The sequence below is a fragment of the Acomys minous genome (genome assembly GCF_964271855.1).
Source record: "Acomys minous genome assembly, chromosome: 15".
In the NCBI taxonomy this organism is placed as follows: Eukaryota; Metazoa; Chordata; class Mammalia; order Rodentia; family Muridae; genus Acomys; species Acomys minous.
In genome coordinates, this window is record NC_140497.1 from 78,836,044 (window position 1) to 78,851,308 (window position 15,265).

The following is a 15,265-nucleotide window of genomic DNA, read 5'->3' on the forward strand; positions in this document are numbered from 1 at the left end:
AGGCTTTTAAATGATTAGCACACACACACAGAGAGAGAGAGAGAGAGAGAGAGAGAGAGAGAGAGAGAGAGAGAGATATTAACAATATTATATCTAGATAGAAAAACACCACCGGGAAATACAGTCCTTCACAGTCTTACTCCCACCCCAAGACACAGCAGCTAGAATCATCTCACTTGTGCTCTTACAAAACTCTCCAGCTCACCACCTTAGTGCTGGGAGAAGGGTTGTATTTCACTGTCATCCATCAAGTTGGATTGAGAGTCACAGGAGGAAGAGAGCCCAGTGTTATAAGCACACAACCAAGTCAGTCAGCAAATAGCCTTTGGCATTAATTGTAAAGTAAATCAATTGTCATTATTGGACAAAGTCTAGGGATCTATCTGTCCTGTCTACACCTGTTTGTCCCTTGCCCGGATGCTTAGAAGTCACATGTTCATTTAGAATGTTTCTAGATGACACAAAAAGAGTACAGAGAGGCACAAAGTAATTGGTAATAATAAGCCAGATTGAGTTTTGTTTCCTTTCAATCCATGCCCTCATCCCCCTGGGCTCTCCTTATAACATTGAAGATTTGATTCTCTGATTTGTATTAAGGCATTGGGTTTTGCAAGTCAAGTGTTCTGCACTTTCGATTTTTTTTAAAACGGCATTTAAATTTACAAAATATGGCTGCATCTGAAGCCTGGTTTGCTTTTACTATTCAAACAGACTATAGGACCTTTCTAGGTCTTAGTGTTTGCATTTCATAAGCAAAATTAATGTGTGATTAGCCTTAATTTCTACAGTCATTGTAGATACACGTGTGTGTGTGTATGTGTGTGTGTGTGTGTGTGTGTGTGTGTGTGTGTGTGTGTGTACAGGCACATATTTGTATATATACATCTATCTAACCAAACACAAAACATGGTTAAGTTACATGTTACTTAAAATTAACAGTAAAAACAGAAGAGGAAGCAAGATTGTTGATAATGAGTATAGGAATTATTTCTTGCTAAGTGTGAGCTAGTCTTCATTCATTTGTTTATGTGCCTAGATATCTAGGGATATGTGTAAGGTGGTTGTGTTTAGCCTGATGTGCTGTGCGTAACAGTAAAACAAATGAGTACCTTCCCTCTTACATCAGTGGTACTGGAAGCTAGCAGTGGCATTCGCTCAGCATCCCTCCTCCTCCTCCTCCTCCTCCTCCTCCTCCTCCTCCTCCTCCTCCTCCTCCTCCTCTAGGGAATCACTACAGGGCATAAACCAAGAGCACAGCACCAGGCTAGTTCAGGTTTCTCTTTCAGGAACTAAATTTGCATCCCCCTTCTACCATATGTTCAGGCAGCTTCAGTGCTACCTCATGCAGCTGTGTCACTGAATTCCCCGATCTTAATGAATAAACTAATTACAGGCTGAGATGAACTCTTGCAGACTGGCTATCTCCCGCCATAAATCAAGGAGTGAACTTTATTCCCACAGCTACCTACCAATTTGCATTAGCCATAAAAGTGTACCGTATAGCTTTCTTGATTCCAGCTGGGCAACAGGGCTGCACTCCCAGAATACTGGGCCACCACTGTATGAATTCCTCACGGGTCAAGTGGCAGCAGTAAATACGCCGCTACTGCTAATTTTCAGGTACTAGTAAGCAACTAGGCAACCCATGATCCACTTGAGTCTGGTGGCAGGCTCACCGTATTGAATCAGACAATTAAGCATTATTATCCTTTTGAGTATTGAAGTTCTGTTTGTTTACAAAAGACTTCCAACAAGGTCAAAATAAACCTTTGTCCATTTAGAGCCTTTTAAAATAGTGTAAGAGCTGCTTTATCGAGAACAAATAAGTCAACTGCAAAGAAACCAAATAGAAACAGATGTCAGACATGAGCCAGACTTCATGCTCTCAGAATCCAAATGTGAAGTCTGCTGGACCTGTTAATTATAACCCAGGCCAGGATTCAACAACAACACGGCCCTTGGATGGAAATGGCCTGGGAGTGGGTAGCGCCTTCTTTACCAAGTAAATGCCTTCTCTCCAGCACCAAATTTCAGGACACAAAACAGAGAGGCATGGGCTTTTGTGCGTCCTACTTTCTTGGGATGCCTGCAATTTTCTCACTGGAGTTGTAGGGTTTCTAAGAGTTACAGCTGTGACAACCTATAGCTAAGGATGCAGGCTGGACTCCAGGCTGTCCGTGGTTACACTGGGGTTACAGCTGTCGTCCTAGGATTTGGACTTCTTTATCTACAGAGCAGGGTGTAGTTAAAAATCCACAAAAAAAAAAAAAAACAGAAATATGAGACTAAACACCTTTGATAGCACATGACAGATACCAGATTTAACTTGGTCCTCTCTATCTAGATTACACCTCCATTGCAGAGTCTGTTCATAATACAATTAATTCTTATATCCAGAACGTTCTGTTGTTGTCAATATCATCAAGGAAGCATGGTGTTTGTACTTCAGATTTTCTTGCCACTGCAGCATCTTACTTACCCTTTGAAAACAATCATGTCCCACATGATACTTGTCTTAGGTAGGGTGGCTACTGATGTGACGGCGGATCTGGACTCAGGGGTGGCCTGCACAAACTGCTGTACCAACCAAGGACAATGTATACTGTAAACCTAGACCCCCTCTTCAGATCTAGCCAATGGACAGCGCATTCTCTACAGTTGTGTGGAGAGCAGGGACTGACTCCGACATGAACTCTGGTGCCCACTATTTGACCACTTCCCCTTGGTGGGGAGGCCTGGTGGCACTCAGAGGAAGGGGAAGCATGAGACCTGATAGGCTGTGGCCATATGGTGGGGGAGGAGGTCCCCTTCTGTCACAGGTCTAAGGGAGGGGAATAGGGTGAAAAAGGGAGGGAGGGGGATGAGACCTGATAGGCTGTGGCCATATGGTGGGGGAGGAGGTCCCCTTCTGTCACAGGTCTAAGGGAGGGGAATAGGGTGAAAAAGGGAGGGAGGGGGAAACAGGAAGATACAAGTGAGGGGATAACAATCGAGATGTAATCTGAATAAATTATTTAAAAAATAAAAAAATAAAAATGATTGAACGACAAGCAAGCTTGTAGAGCATTTTCTTTTTTTTTTAATTAATTTATTCATATTACATCTCAGTTGTTAGCCCATCCCATGTATCCTCCCATTCCTCCCTTCCTCCCACTTCCCCCCTACTCCCCTCCCCTATGTCTGTGACTGAGGGGGACCTCCTCCCCCTGTATATGCTCATAGGGTATCAAGTCTCTCTTGGTGACCTATTATCTTTCCTCTGAGTGCCACCAGGCATCTCCATCCAAGGGACATGTTCAAATATGGGGCACCAGAGTTTGTGTGAAAGTTAGATCTCCTTCTCCACTCAACAGTGGAGAATGTCCTGTCCATCGGCTAGTCTGGGTAGGGGTTCGAAGTTTACTGCCTATTTTTTCCTTGGCTGTTGCCATAGTTTGCAGAGGACCCCAGGGCCCAGACTCGCCTGTAGTTTTCAAGGACCCGCTGGATCCTTCTATTTCCTCTTTCTCCCAGGCTTCTCATACCTAAAGTCTCAATAGGATGTCCTCCCCTCTTACCCACTTTCCTGGTAGGTACAATTTTTCATGGGGACGTACACCTTGGACTAGTGTCTTGATATAAGTGAGTATATACCATTTAGCTCTTTTTGCTTCTGTGTGAACTCACTCATTATAAGAATGGATAAAGAAACTGTGGTACATTTACACTATGGAATACTACTCAGCTATTAAAAACAAGGAATTTCCAAAATTTGTGGACAAATGGATTGAAGTAGAGCATTTTCTTAATTAATGATTGATGGGAAAGGGCCCAGCGCATTGTGAGTGGGACCACCCCCGGAATGATGGTCCTGGATGCTTGTAAGAAATCAAGCTAAATAAGCCATGATGAGCAACCAGCAAGCAGCACCCCTCCACAGCCTCTGCCTCCGGGTTCCTGCCCTGACTTCCCTCAATAACAAACACTGATGTGGAAGTGTGAGCCAAGTAAACCCTTTCCTCCCCAAGGTGCTGCTGGCTATGGTGTTTCATCACAGCAGTGGCGACCCTAAGACAAGCGTCATGTGAGGAAATGAATATTTCCATATAAAGACTTTTATATTGTTCATAACACAAATCCACGTCTTTGCCTTTTTCACGCTGTGTTAGCCAGCCATCTGTCATTGTGAGAAAGTATCTGAAATAATCACCTTCTAAGAAGAGAAGGTTTATTTGGGGTTCACAGTTTCGGAAGTTTCGGTGCATGGTTGCTTGGTCCTATTTATTACCTTGGGACTCTTGGCAAGAGAACATGTCAGGGTGAGGAGTGTGTGGTCAAGTAAGCTGCCCACCTCATGGCAGCTGGGAAGCAAAGATGGAGGGAAAGGAGGTGCTGAGTGCCTCGGGGCACAGTCTCACTGACCTAACTTCCTTCCTTCAGGCTCCCGCAGTTACCCTTCTCTCTCCTTCACCTCACTCTTTCCAAAACAACAACAACAACAAATCAAAAAGTCCTCACTCCTATGAATGGCCTACACCTCCTACCTACAGCTCTCCTTTCCCCAACAACATCTCTGCCTCGTTACCGGCAGTGGTACCGTCAGCTCACAAGCACATCTGACTGTATGATCTCTGTAAAAACTTCTTCAGCCTCTCAGTCACCCAGGATACGGATGACAGATGCATCATGGTAGTTCTTGACGTCATTTCCAGAGCCTTATTCTTATCACTAAATGTGTAAACAAACCACATGTGCCTTAAGGAGAAAGAGAGGGGGGAAAAAAAAAAGGACACCATCATGAACCTCCCTCAGCGTTCTCCTTCTCCTACACTGACACTCTAGCACAACGATTATTACGCTGTGATATAATGAGGATTTAAATATCAAGTCAATTTTTCTACTAGATTATGACTTGAATTAGGTGTCAAACCAGGTCTTACTAATCTTTGGCACAATGGTGAGCATAAACTGAACTAAATGCATATGCTCTATAATTTACACATTATCACTACCATAGATAGGAAGTCTTATACGTCTTAAAAAGACGAATCTTTTTGCAAATAGATATTTGGGTAGATAAAGAAAGGGATTGGCCCAAGATGTGCAGCCAGCAGCATTCAGCTGAGCCTGGATTTTAGGAGGAATTAGCACACATGGGCTCTGAAACTAAACAACCCAGGTCTACGTTTCCCAGATGGCAGCCAAAGCATGCATTTAAATTTGCGTTTCAAATAAACAATGAAGTGTAGTGAATGCCAAAACATCACAGAAAATGGCAAGTATCACAGAGCTGTCCTTTTACTGTGTGAGCTTTTCCCTGATCTGACGTCTCTACATACAATCAAGTCTAAGCACTGAGGTTTCCTGGCTGGGCAACCTCAGACAAGTGAATTAAGATCGCAGTCTCTGGGCCTGTCCTTCTGAAAGCATGGCCGTCAGAAGGAGTCAGTATCATCCTTACAACACAATTCCAACTTCTTCAAGTCTATAAAATGAGCTCGAAACTGACTCAAAAGGCGGTAATCTGCAACTGAGTTTAAATTTTTGGTGATAGAAAACAAAATAATAAATGGTGAAAGACCATGTTCTCATGTCAGAAAGTTGGAATGTCACTTTCATCCATAAAAATAGGAAAAAACTTTTAATTTTAACAGTTTTATCCATTTACATATTGCTATGTTATATTATCATCTTAGGGATATTAGACTGGTCCTTAAACTCACTCTAATAGCAAATACTAAAACCTATATCACAGAGTATTAGGCAAGCATGCAGGGCCCACCTTGTCAGGGCATGTATGTACCTCCACACCATCAGTACTGTCTGATCATCGCCTGTGCAGTCAAACATAGTTCTAAATCAGCTAAACTAAGAAAAGCACAGTCGAGGGACCAGCGAGATGGCTCAGGAGGAAATGGTGCTCTCCACCAAGCCTAAAGACATGAATTTGATCCCCCAGAGCCCACATGGTGAAAGGAGGGAACCAGTTCCTGCAGGCTGTCCTCCGTCATTCCCGTACTGTGCCACATACATACACACACAGCGAATAAATAGGTAAATAAGTGAATAAATATGATAGAACACAGCCAAGTGAAGAGAGAAGTGCGTCAAGTAAGAAGCAATTCTACAAGCTTATATTACTATGCTCTAGTGGGAAACACTGTCTCTGGCATCCCTATTAGAAACACATTCACACAGACACACACACACACACACACACACACACACACACAAGCACATCTCAAAGCAATAAAGGGCCTGCGGAGAAGGAAAGCCAAATGTGCTTGCTGAGCAATCATTACCGAACACGGGGGAAGCCTGAAGTTCAACAAAGGACCAGTCAGGAGAAATTTATAAGTTAATATCGGTCACACCTGCAAATTACTACAGTGAGACCCCTGACCAAATCCAGAACACCGTTTAAATGGATTCGCTGAGATGTTTATGTACCCCTTGGAGTCACTGAAATGCTGTGAATCTAAATTTGTCGGTTAATGCAATTAAAAGTGAAGGAATGATGCCTGTCACAGTGCAGATGAAATGCATTTTACGGTACCACACAGAACCTGCATTGCGGTTACTCACATACTTTGTCATCCAGGATGCAAAAGTATTGTTTGTATTTAATTGTTTCAAAGCTTTATTTTTTAAAGGTAGCAAGACTCTTAAAGGCCTTAAAAAAAAAAAAAAAGAGGAAACACTCCAGGAGTGCCTTCAGCCAGTTTAGCAAAGCATGTATTTTGAGTCATTGGCCAAAATAACCCATCTGAGCAACAATTTGCACACATGTCACATCTTCTCATGCCCCTTGTTTCCAAGAAAAAGGTCAAAGCCATCAAGCCGCCATGCTTAGCCAGCGTTGGAGAGAGGCGTCATTTCACAGCCATGAAGTGGAACTCACAGCGAATGAGGCTAATCACTCAGCAACTACGAGGAAAAGAGATTATGTGATCATCATTTTCTCACCAATTGAGAATCACTGTGCATAAAAATAGAAATTACTGGGGAGAAATTCACACTACTTAGCAAGGAAATAAGAGCACCAAACAGAAGGATCTCTCAGCTGAGGCTTGACTCCCCATGGCAGGCAAAACACAACAGTCAGATGCTTAAGAGGACTGGCAGCAAGGAAGAAACTGCCTCCTGCAAACAATTGAGCTCTTTCTGTATTCACCGGCTATGGTTTGTGGCAGACACCCTCAATGGCCTGGCAGATGCCACTTGTCTGGTGTCAGTCACATACTCTTTCTGCTGGTGAATGGAAAACAGTTCTACTTCTGTGGATTGGCTGCAAATATAAATGGTATTGCTCCAAACATGCTTGCAAGAAGGCCGCCAAGAGCTGTGAGGCTGACAAGAGGGCAGTGATGTGTACTCACCTGTTAAAGCCTCCTACACATCCTGCTTACCTTTTCCCACATGAGCATCTAATGGCAGAAGCATTCTCCGACAATGCAGAAAGAAGAGAGCCTTTCTCAGCACATAGGCCTCAAGGAACGCCTAGATAGAATTAAATTTTCCATGAAAGAAATATACAATAAATCTTAGGAAAATGCTTTTCAATTACAAAATTGTATTAACAAGGATGCTAAAGTCTGTTAAAGAAAAACCTAGCCAGGCCTTCTGTTGGGCCAAGCACCTTGGTTGATTTTGGAGGTTGGGGGATGGGAGGCTAAGTGTTGACATCTTCTGAATAAGAGTAAGAAGCTGGTGTTTCTGAAAGCAAGCCTGGAGAGGGGATGAGAGAAAAAAAAAAGTCCAAGAAGCCAGGAAATGGGGAAGACCAACAAGACATGTTGCACAGTGGGAGTCACTGTAATTGGCTGGCCAAAAGCACACACAAGGTAAGGAATGTTTCATACATGACTAAGCTGTGCTCTCTGTGTGGTGTGGATGGTACCATAGGCCTCCTGTGTGACTCCGTGGTCCTCTATAAAGAGTCTGATCACTAAGGCACCATTGATATAATACGCTTCTTAAGTATCCCCGAAGGCCCATGCTCTAAAAGATTAGCGCCAGCTTGTTGCTACAGAAATTTAATCTAGGCTAGATGTGGTGGCAAACGCCTTTAATCCCAGTCCTGGGGAGGCAGAAGCAGGCAAATCTATCTCTTTGAGTTCAAGTCCATGCTGGTCTTTGCATCGAATTCCATCCATGAAGTAAGGAGGCTTCCTTTCTCCATGTCCTTCCACCAGGATACCCCACCCAAAGCCACTGTGACAACCAACCTCGAGTAACGCAGTAATGGAAAGCTCTGTGACACAAACTGCGTGGCTGAAGGACAAGGACCTGCCCTACAAGGAGAAACGAAGGAACATCACAGAAACAGCAGAAGCTGGGGGGGGGGGGGGCAGGGGGCGGGGCATAGTCTCTATGGCCTGCAGAAACCACGCAGAGGGCAGAGGGCAGAGGGCAGAGGGTGAGCCAGTCTATGCAGGCTTCAAGGGGCAGTTACTCCAGCTGACTTTCAGATCAGATGGTTCAGTCATTCTCACAGCTGTGTCTTGTAACTGAATGCCCACTAGAGCCTTTAAGTCTGGCGGGGATTCTCTCTGTGAAGTCCCCCACTCCATAACCAAGAACTTAATTAGCCCAAATGCCCTGAGCTGTCATCTACTTTCTAGCTGTTACTCTACACTTTTAAAATATGATTGTTATCCAGGCCACTGACTTCAAACTCAGGTAAGACTGAACACACATACACACACACACACACACACACACACACACACACACACACACTTATGAAGATAGACTTTGAGGCCAGTTGGTTAGAGCCAGGAGTACATTTTCACCTTAAAAGTGATGTTATACACTAGATGCTGCCAAACACTAACGTGCATCTGAATCTCATAAAGGCTTATTAAAAATAAAGCCCTACATTCTCCCTCTGGAGGTGCTAATTATGGAACGGGATCCAACAAGCAGCATTTTAATGAAATATCCAGGTAACTTGGGTATGGCCACTTTGAAAAACACTGGTGACTGTGGTTACTGGGGTTTCTTTATGGCCGTCTGTACAGAGCCTAGCTTACCACGTTGTAGCTGTGTTGATTTGAGGGAGAATGCCTCATATGCTTGGATGCTTGGTCTCCATTTGGTGGAATGTTCTGGGAAGGACTAGGAGGTGTGGCCTTATTGGAGGAGCTGTGTCACGGGGGTGGGCTTTGAGGTTTCAAAAGCCAGCACATTCCCGGTTAGCTCTCTCCATGCTTGTGGATCGAGATGTGAGCTCTCGGTAGCTGAGCGCTCGTGCCTGCCTGCCTCTGCCACACTCCCTGCCACAATGGTCATGAACTCTAACCCTTTGGAACCTTGAGCCCCAAATTAAATGTTCTCTTTTTATGTTTCCATGGTCATGGTGTTTTGTAGTGACAACATAAAAGTAACAAAATTAGCAGTGAAGAAACGTCCAGCCTGAATATCCTGTCTCCATCTTCAGACCCGTAAGATAAAAGCCAGACAGTTCTGGGTATGAAGAGCCACCCAGAGGTCTAGATCAGGAGTTTCATGTGCTAGTGGCTGAGTGTGCAAAGCAAGGAGGGAGCAGCTTCCAGCATCAGGAGTTCTCCTTTATTTGGATTTATGACCTTGAGCGTGCTATTCAGATGGAATGCTAATTGAAATGTTCTGGCTTGGAACAACTAAGAGAGTTCTCCAACTTATTTTACTTACAGCAGCCCCCAATCTTTCGTGTGGCGATCACGTTTCCAAATGAGCACAGATCATCCTACAATCTTTTTTTTTATGGAAATTAATTATACATAATATTAAATTAAATATCAGCCCAAACAAAGATCAAATTTAATATTGTGAATAAGTACCATGGAAAGCATGCCAAAGGCTTAAGGTAGAGGTCTTTTCACTAGCATAGTGGCCAGTGGTGGGGGAGGGGGAAGAGTGTCTGTGTGGTGTATATGTGTCTGTGTTGTGTGTGTATATGTGTGTATGTATGATATGTCTGTGCTGTGTCTGTATGTCTGTGGTGTGTGTGTGTGTCTATGTGTCTGTGGTGTGTGTATGACTGTGGTGTATGTGTATCTATGTGTCTGTAGTGTGTGTATAAATGTGATGTGTGTGTGTGTATCTATGTGTCTGTATTATATGTATGACTGTGTTGTGTGTGTGTGTATGAGGTGTTGTGTGTGTGCCTGTGTGATGTGTTGTGTGTATGTGTGTCTGTGTGATCTATATGTGTCTGTGGTGTGTATGTGAGTGTATATGTGTGCCTGTATGATGTGTGTATGTGTGTCTGTGTGTCTGTGGTGTGTGTATGTGTGTATGTGTATCTATGTGTCTGTGTGATGTAGTGTGTGGGTGTCTGTGTGGTCTATATGTGTCTGTATGTCTGTGGTGTGTGTATGTATGTATGTGTATCTATGTGTCTGTGTGATGTAGTGTGTGGGTGTCTGTGTGGTCTATATGTGTCTGTATGTCTGTGGTGTGCATGTGTGTGCATATGTGTGCCTGTGCGATGTAAATGTGTATATTCTTGCATTCATGTGTGTTGTTTACAATTGTCCTAGTTGCTGATACAGCTTAGAACTCGTTTGTGTGATAATCTGGCAGGACGTCAGTCTAGCAAAACTTACTAAAAGACGTGAGGCATGGGACATGAGACATGAGCAGGACAGGTTTAAACTTTTAAAAACCCTGCTTATAGCAGAGTCACTCATAGACCTTGAATGACACAACACCACAATTTTATTGGCTGACCTTTCAAAAGAGAGATCTAATTAGATACTCTGATATGCAGCCCTGAATTACACAGAGTAAGCAGGGGCCCACTTCTCCCACCTTCACAACCAGCCAACCGGGTAATCTTGCTAATTGAAATTCTCGGCAACGGTACCTTAAAGTGGACGTCCCCCTGCCGCCCACACTGCCCAGGCCCGATGCCTGGGCTCCCTCTGTGGGCTCCCTCTCCCTGCCGCGCTACCTGTTGTGTCCTCTCCTACCACAGAGATTCTGGCTTATGACAATTTACAATGTATTTCTGTAACAGACGCCCTGTGTTTACTTGGGTGCCTGGAGACAGGATCTTTCAGGTGGAATGAGGAAATTCAAAAAAATCACTGTAATCCCACCTTACCTAGTCCACAAAATAAATTCCGTGTAGATTAAAGACTTAAAGTAAAAACAAAACCAAAAAGAAACAAAAAACAAGCCCACAAAAGACTAGAACAGATGAGCAGGTTTGCCACAGTTTTATAAAAGTGAAACCTGGCTAAAAAAACTAACTTCATCCTTCACCAATGGAGCAACACACAAATATACATTACCCTAGTATGACATGGAATAATATGCAGCCACTTAATAGCCCTTTTAAAATGGGTGTTGGCTGGCAAGATGGCCCCATGAGTAGAGTCATCCCTGATATGTGCCTGATGGGAGAGAACAGAGTCCTCCAAACTGTCTTCTGACTTTCATACAGGGCATGAAAATACACACACACACACACACACACACACACACACACACACACACAAACACACTGATACACACATACATAAACATACACACATACATACAAACACATATACACAATATACACATATACATGCATACATACAAATGCACACATACATACACACACATACACATATACACACACATACACACATATACATACATACATACATACACACACATAAATTAACATTTGGATTTTGCATAGGAAAGCTGTCTGTGACTTTGATAAGTGCAAACAAGAATCAAAGTAAGGTGTGTGCTAAAACAAAGACCTGCTGCATCTAGGGCTGAGACTACCGAGAACCATCAGTCTCTTCATGCCGGGCTGTGTGCTTTTCAGTACAATGTGGACGGAGCAGTGGAGTAACAGCAGAGAAACCACTGGACTTGTGAAATTCCACTCCACCTCAAGGGGAAAGGACTGGGTCATTATAATAGTCCAGTCCTGGCTGGAAGAGCAGAGTTAGCCTTGAAGAGCTAAACCGCAGGCCAGACTGTGGTGGTGCAGATGCCCACCCTGCCACTTCCTGACCCTGCTGGCATTTATGCTCTCAGTGCCCATTTGCTTTCCACACACCAGATACAGAAACTCATCCTGGTGTTGTAGGAAGTAACACACATAAGTGCCCCAAAGACCCAACAAGTGCTATTTTCCTTGTTTAGTACATTAAAGGGTGGGCATGTCACCTTTTTTTCCTTGGTCATATATGAATGTGTTTCTGGATGCCACAGGATTATGGGATTTAAAGATCTATATTTTTGATACTATATAGATCCTAAACACAAATCAATGGCTTTTAGTAGACACCCAAATAAGCAGTCATTTGCTTTGATGACTGTGTACAGGGTGTTATTTTATACCAAAAAAATATGCTGAAAATATTTCAGCATTACTTGTAAGTATGGCAATGTCTACCTAGTTTATGCGTAAGTTAAAGGAATTTGTCTATGGGGTGCTTTGTCTATTTTCAATTCTTTTTCTCTACACACTGACCTCAGAGCTTAGTCACAATAGATGACACATTTCTTCTTAAAATCTAAATAGCTGATGAGTCCCCAGGCTTCGCATACCACAGACAGAATAATCAGGAGGAGCCCAAGAGATGAGATGACGTCTGCCCGCTTTGACCTCTTTTGAGGTAATTTCTCTTGTGTACTTTTATGCTGCAGAGGGTTCTGATCTTTTCTGTTCCGGGTTATTTTGTATGTTGGGTTGACGAGGGATGGAAGGGATCCCTGGGGAGCAAAGCCCACACAATTATAGTCTCTAGGAGACCAGACACCATCGGACACCATCAGGTCCTGGCAGCTCTGTGGCCTTTCAGGCCCAGCTGTGACTGTGACTGGCACCAGCCACAGAGCTCTCGGAGGGCATAAGGAGCTGCTCCCAGGACATGAGAAGCCATTGCCACCATGACCACAAGACTTGCCACGAGATGCTAAGGTGCCATGGGGTGGCAGCCTAGAAAATGCCACAAGATGAATGACAGAAATGTAGCACTGGTATGCTTTAAGGAGTCCAGGGGGCTTCAAATTGAAACCTACCTGGCATTCCAATAGAGTTTTAGGTAGACCTCAGGGTAGAATGTCAGACTTGACACTGGACAAGGATTTAGGACTCTGTGTACTATAATCTCATATACTAAACAGTAGAGAAAATTCTAAAACTAGCTCAGGGTTCACTTCAGACAACAGGGAAAATGTTCACTGTGTGTAGAAATTATATGCTGCAGAGGTGTACCCCAACTCAAGGGTCATAAGTGTCTCCAGAGATGCTCTTCAACCACACCAAGGACCCAGTTGGCTCAGGGAGCCCTGAGGTTCTTGGGACTAGAGGGTTGGAGTCCATGACCATCAAAGCAGAAGCACGGCAGTGGGCAGGCAGGAACGGTGCTGGAGCTACAGCTGAGAGCTTACATCCTTATCCAAAAGTAAGAGACAGAGAGAGCTCACTGGGAGTGGTGTAAGCTTTGAAAAGTCAAAGCCCACCCCCAGTGACACTCTTCCAACGAGGCCACACCTCCTAATCCTTCCCAAAACAGTTCCACCAACAAAGGACCAAGCATTCAAATATGTGAGGCTGTGGGGACCACTGCAGGGCACTGAAGGGGGCTTCCTCGTGGGATTGACGGGTTTCATTGTTGCAATTGCAGCTGCTGTTGTTTAAAAGGTGGTAGGGAAGCCAGGCAAAGGTTCTCAGCAATGCATTTTGAACCTGTAATTGCAGAACTGGTTGGACAGTTACTCTAGTTCCCACTCCTGATAAACATGAATATGGATAATAACGAATCAAGGTGATCACCCTCATCAGAGGCTCTGCCTTTTGAAGTCTTTGGTTTTAAACATCCCAAAGTCAGGACCCCGGTTTCTTTCTTGAACACTGCCTAGAGGCCTAGCACGTGCAAGTTCTCTGTTCATATAAAGACTGTCTGCTGTTCAAAGAAGAAGGCAAGCCCCGGATCAGTTCTCCTATTAGCACGGTCTCGCTGTGTTTATCTATAGCAAAACATGCTACAACTTAAGCTGAGCTACACATGCCTGCCACAAGAGCCCTCCCCCGGCTAACGTACGAGAGCATACCCTCAGTGGATTCGGGGATGGATACTGTGGATTCGCTGTGGCTCAAGAAAGCAGAGGGAGAGGGCTGCCTTGGTCTGTGTCGGAAATGTCTGCCAGGTGCTCATATAATTGACCATTTGGCTCTTGGTTAGTGGTGCTGTTTTAAGAAGCTATGGAACCTTTGGGGTATAAGGCCAAAGTGACAGAGGAGCAGGTCATTTGGGGCGGGTCTTGATTTCACCCTTGCTCTCTATGTACCCCTGTATACACACCTTCTTGTCCTTGGTGAGCTGAAATCTCTGTAACCATGAAAGCTCGCGGCCCCTTAAGTTGCTTCTGCCAGGTATCTTTTCATCTGTAATACAAGGTAAAGAAACAAGTATCAGTCTATGCCAATATACAGACCCAAGATGCTTGTTCACTATTCCAAGTCTTCCTCCCAAAGGGACCCAGCCAAGGTAGCAAGCCCATTCACATACCTAAGCCTAATTGTTGCTTCTTTGGGTGTTTCCTCCACTGCTTTCCTTCTTATAGACAGTGTAGCAGCCTATTTCTCCCATATTAAAATATGTGGAGAAAGCCAGATATAGGCACCAGTTTGAAACACAACGGACATGGAATTTGCGTGATCTTTCTTTGTAGAAGATTTATATTGCATTTATTTATTATTTGGGCATGGGGAGGAAGGTCACATTCCACAGTGACCATGTTGGGGTCAGAGGACAACTTTCAGGAGTCGGTTCTCTCCTTCTACCATGTGTGTCCCAGGGGTTTATCCAACATTTATCCAGTGTTGAGTTTAAGAAAAATGATCCACTCCATGACACAGGGTAATAGCTGGATATCTGAGAGGAGTCCCAGCAAGCATACAGTGTTGACAGCGTAGCAGAAGCCAGAGGCCTTGTACCAGGCCAGTGCCTCGTCGCAATGAACGTTTGCAAGCAAAGAAGCGAGGACAAAAGGGTACACTGTAGGACACACTGTGACACACACACCACAGTTTCCACAGAGGGATTTTTTCCTTTTATAGGGGGTTACAAGGACAGAGGGTGAGTACAAAAAGATGGGGAGATGAGTGGGATTGGGGTACATGATGTGAAGTCCACAAAGAATCAACAAAAAGCTGAGAGAGAGAGAGACCATTTTCCTGGCTTTCTGCCCAGAACGTCATCTGTCTGCAAAGATGAGGTAAGAAGACCCAACAAAAGGCCCAGCAAGAGTATAAGGATATTAAGTCACCCAACTTTGAGTCATC

The 15,265-nt window shown here is 44.1% G+C and overlaps 1 long non-coding RNA gene across 1 annotated transcript in view; it reads right to left on the minus strand.

Moving 5' to 3' along the window:
• The window catches only part of LOC311585421, a 37,931-nt gene that overhangs the window by 8,923 nt on the left and 13,743 nt on the right, over positions 1-15,265 (minus strand). The window contains exons 2-3 of the long non-coding RNA XR_014775223.1: positions 14,283-14,365; positions 7,389-7,479 (exon numbers count right to left, since the gene is read on the minus strand). This is a non-coding gene — a long non-coding RNA (uncharacterized lncRNA). The remainder of the gene's footprint in view (positions 1-7,388; positions 7,480-14,282; positions 14,366-15,265) is intronic.